Source organism: Nicotiana tabacum, chromosome 5 (genome assembly GCF_000715075.1).
Source record: "Nicotiana tabacum cultivar K326 chromosome 5, ASM71507v2, whole genome shotgun sequence".
NCBI classification, from domain to species: Eukaryota; Viridiplantae; Streptophyta; class Magnoliopsida; order Solanales; family Solanaceae; genus Nicotiana; species Nicotiana tabacum.
Genome location: NC_134084.1, coordinates 30,455,407 through 30,460,104, shown reverse-complemented (window position 1 = coordinate 30,460,104; position 4,698 = coordinate 30,455,407). Strand labels below are relative to the sequence as shown.

Below are 4,698 nucleotides of genomic sequence, written 5' to 3'. Positions count from 1 at the left end.
ACTGCTCAAACTGCCTACATAGCTCCTCTCTGCGGGACTGCGACACATACTTCTCTAGGAAGAGAACGGAGAACTGTTGCCATGTAAGCGGTACTGCACCAACCGGCCTACGTCTCTCATAAGCCTCCCACCAAATGAAGGCAGCTCCAGAGAACTGAAAAACAGTGAACGAGACCCCACTAGTCTCCATAATACCTGTTGTACTGAGAATCTCTGATACTTATCCAAGAAATCCTGGGCGTCCTCATCCTCTACACCACTGATAGCCGGAGGCTGAAGTCTACCAAACCGCACCAATCTACGCTGCTCATCATCAGGCACAACATTAACCACATAGTCCTGAGCAGGTGCAACCGGTTGGGCTGGTGGTGCCCCCGGTGTCTGAAGTCCCTGCACCACCTGCTTTGGTGTGCAGGCGGCGAGAGTCTAAACACCTTCCCCGACCTGAGAAGTAGCTGCTGCGGCTGGAATAGAGACTGCCTAAGCAAGACTGGTGCACACAGTCAAAATATGAGTTAAGGCATCTACCACCGAAACCTGATCCTGCACTGGGGCGACTGGTGGATCTATAAGTGCTGCCCTAGCCGCTGTGCGGGCTGCACCCCTACCCCTATCACGGCCTCTCGCGGCCCCAACTGGTGGTACTGGTGGTTGTCCACCCTAAACGGTAGCACATGTCCTCACCATCTGTGAGAGAATAGAATAACAAAAGTTTAGTTACCAGAATCAACAGATTTGCACGACAAGAATTCAAGAATGTAAAGTTTCCTAAGGGTTCTGTAGCCTCTCGAAGATAAGTACAGACATCTCCGTACCGATCGCAAGACTCTACTAAACCCGCTCATGAATCGTGAGACCTATGTAACCTAGGCTCTGATACCAAATTGTCACGATCCAAAACTCGACCCGTCATGATGGTGCAGATCGTGGAACTGGGCTAGCTTCAACTCAATAATCCAACACCGCAATAGAATTTTTTTTACACAATAGACACGGAAAAGGCAATTCATTAAGGAACATTTTTGAAAATAAAATAAAATTCAAAATTCGATACAACTGCCCAAAACCGGGGTGTCACTGAGTTCATAAGCGTCTAGAGGAGAACATAGTCTATTACAATATTTAAAGTAAATAAACTAAAATACATCTAGAGATAAAGAGGGAGAGTTAAGGCCTGCGAACACCGTATAGATACCTCGATAGTCTCCTAAGTCTGAAGCTTCGATCAGCAGCTTCCACTGGGTCCAAAAGTGCCTAGATCTGCACACAAGTTGTAGGGAGTAACGTGAGTACACCAACTCAGTAAGTAACTAGTCCAAACAATGGACTGAAAGACAGTGACGAACTTAACCTCAAAAAATATAATAGCGACAACGTACAAAAACGTAGGCATGCTTTCAGTTAAATAGACAACTCAAAACAATAAGGTAATTACAGATCTGAACACTTTAAGATATGTCACACCTCCTCTTTACCTACACCCCCGAAAAAGGGTATAAAGGGAGTTTTTCCAATTTAAGGACAGTCGAAACGAGATTTATTTATTAAAAGATTCAGAGTCGCCACTTGGGAAATTTATGGCGTCTCAAGTCACCGGTTCAAATTCCGAATCGGGGAAGTTGACTCTATTTACGGTTTGCGAATACAGAAATCCGGGTAAGGAATTCTGTTAACCCCGGAGAAGGTGTTAGGCATTCCCGAGTTCCGTGATTCTAGCACAGTCGCTCAAACTATTACAATTGGCGTATTATCTAATTTTAGAACAATTTTAAACCTATGCGCATTTTTAACTTTAAAACCGCTTTTATTTGTTTAAGGAATTATTTCAAGGTTATTTAAAACACATCGCAAGACACGCTACATGAAATGCACCCGTGATTCACGATACGTTCTATTTAACCTTGTTAGAAAATTAAAACCGGGCCAAATGAAATGTACCCCCGGATTTGGAGTTATGTATCGCAACTATGCCATGGGAACCGTACTCATGGTCACGAAGATTTATTTATTAATCACGCCTAAAGCAAATTACAAAAGTTCGAAGCATTTTCTATACTAATTTTATTTATGTGTGGGCCATAAGTTATGGAAAAAATAGTTATAAAAAAATTATAGTATTTGATTAATATTTTTTTATTGGATAAAGCTTCAAGTAGGAATAACAAAATGCAATCTAAGCTCTCTACATCTAAATAAGAAACTACATCTAAATAAGAACTTTCAGAATCAGAAGCCATTGGGAATAAGAAGTTCAACATTGCTCGAGATATCATGCGGATATTTGCCCTCCATCACAAAAAATGGATCAACTTACATCTAGACCAGATTCCTTTTAATGCACACCGTCAGTGAATTAACAATTAAACACCAGTTTATACCCATTTTTTTTTTACCAAAAAAAAAAAATACTCCCACTTGTTTCTTTTTTTTTTTCTTAAAATTTTATTAAACAATAGATACTTGTGTAACTATGGAAATTAAAGTTAGAAATCAGATTTCTATCTCAAAAGAGTAGAACCTTACTTAACAGATCATCCTCTAAGCAACATATGATTTAGGTAAAACAAATACAACAAATAATCTTCAACGAAATCGACGCACAAATAAGATCAATAACAGAGATTGAAGATAGATATTGAACCTTTATTGATTTCTTTGCAATTGGAGAAAAAGGACAAAACAAACTCTGAAACTTGAAATCCAATTTCATCGCCTGGACCGACGAGAGAGCGACATCCAAGGCACGACTAGCGTACTTAAGCAGAACCTCACCGACAACCTCGAAACCTTCCGAAAATATGCACGAAAGGGTTGTTTGGAGCTGCATTTCAACTAAAACAAAAGAAGGAGCAGTGATGCAATTTTGGTTTTTTTTTGTCCAAGAAGGTAGTGGCTGAAGGTTTTTTGGTGTTTATTTAGATTCTCATTTGTAGTGTTTTTGTGAAGATAAGGTAGAAGTTCAAAATTGGACCAAGTTCTCTTAAGGATTGGACGACCGATTTTGAAAAAGAAGCAAGAGTTTTGTGGGTCTACTTAAGCTTTTAAGAAGATGGCCTCCTTAGAATTTTGGAATGGCAGCCATGGAAATGAGGATCGTTTGTCTGCTGCTCGTCCGGGAGATGGGGGTAGGCGATCTTTGTTTTTTAGCCAAAATGAATCTGCCGTTCTCGCTTATGTCTAGGTCTTGGGTCCATTTTAATTTATGAGTTATATTTTATAGGGGTAGGAATTATGTTAGGTCAAATGAGGAATGGGTGTAGGCTCAATATTTTGGGCTATTCGAAATTGAGCCTTTTCAATTAAGACCAAACAAAATTAGCTCCAAATTTCATACTCCTTCTTCCAAAACAAGACCAAAAATACTACCATTTACTAATCAATCTTACTTAAGTAAAATAACTATTAAAATGAGACTAACCGTTAAAACAAACTTTTTTTTTAAATATCGTACTAAAAGATAAAAATGGAATTAGACTAAAATTATTGCAAAAATTAAAAAATAATATTCCTAAAAACAAAGTGGAACTATTTTTTTGTATTTTTTTTCGAATTTTATGTAAAGCAGATAAACAAAAGTGACTAGATAAAAATGTTAATTAGCTAAATAAAAGAAAATATTTTTGTAATTTTTATTTTTATGATAAAATAAAGTAAAATAGTCAAAACTATTTAAAATAGCGATATTAAACCTAAACTAAATATTTACGCTAAAAATGTGTAAAATCTTAAGGAGCGTCAAAAATTACATGTCTACAAGATATATAACTCAACTTCCTCTACATGCCAATGCACTGACTATATGAAATATACAATGTACTCCCACTCTCAAGTGCTAAACCACTCGGTACTGAATTGGCCATCCGGCCCAGGGAAATGTATCGCGGAACATATACAACACTGACTGTAAGTCACTCAGTACCGAGTAAAAAGGGCAATCCAACCCTGTGGAGAAATCCATCTTCAGGTACATATAAATACTCAACCACTCGGTACCGTATATGGCCATCCGGTCCAGGGAAATCCATCCCGGAACATACTCGTCACTGACTATAAGTCACCCGGTACCAAGGAAAAAGGGTAATCCAACCCTGTGGAGAAATCCATCTCCAGATATAAATACTTCGGACAAATCCATGTCCAAAGAAATTCATCCCTCAATAATATCATCCGCGCTCACTGGGGGTGTGCTACAGACTCCGGAGAGGCTCCTATAGCCCAAGCGCTATCACAAATCAATATAGCCGATTGGCATGCAGCCCGATCCCATAACTGTCACTCATAATTAGGCTCTCAGCCTCACTCTGTCATCGCTCTCCAGTCTCACTTACAGGCTCACAAAGTAATGAAAACTAGCCCGGAAACAATGATATGCTATGCCAATAATAACAACTGAGATATGATATGAAATGCGTGAATATAACTGAGTACAAAATAACAGTGAGATGACAGCAAGAAACGACCAATAGGTGTCCCAACAGTATCGGCATGAAGCCCTAACAAGATATCTAGCATGTTTACAGCTCAATTACTTTATCACATAATGAAAACATGGATATCAACAAGAAAGAATCATTAAATGGTGCCATGGAATGAACCAGGTCATGATTCTCACGGTGCAAGCCCATACACTCTCACTTGGCATATGCATAACCTCAACACTAACCACATAACATGTTGTTCGGGGTTTCGAACCTTCAG

The 4,698-nt window shown here is 39.0% G+C and overlaps 1 long non-coding RNA gene across 1 annotated transcript; it reads right to left on the bottom strand.

Annotated features, from left to right (window-relative positions):
• Positions 1-1,005: 1,005 nt before the first annotated feature.
• Positions 1,006-2,826, bottom strand: LOC142181123 (uncharacterized). Its single transcript, XR_012709443.1, has 2 exons — positions 2,642-2,826; positions 1,006-1,260 (listed from the first exon to the last, which is right to left on the bottom strand). It is a non-coding gene; the product is annotated as an uncharacterized LOC142181123 (long non-coding RNA).
• Between the last annotated feature and the right edge of the window lie 1,872 nt (positions 2,827-4,698).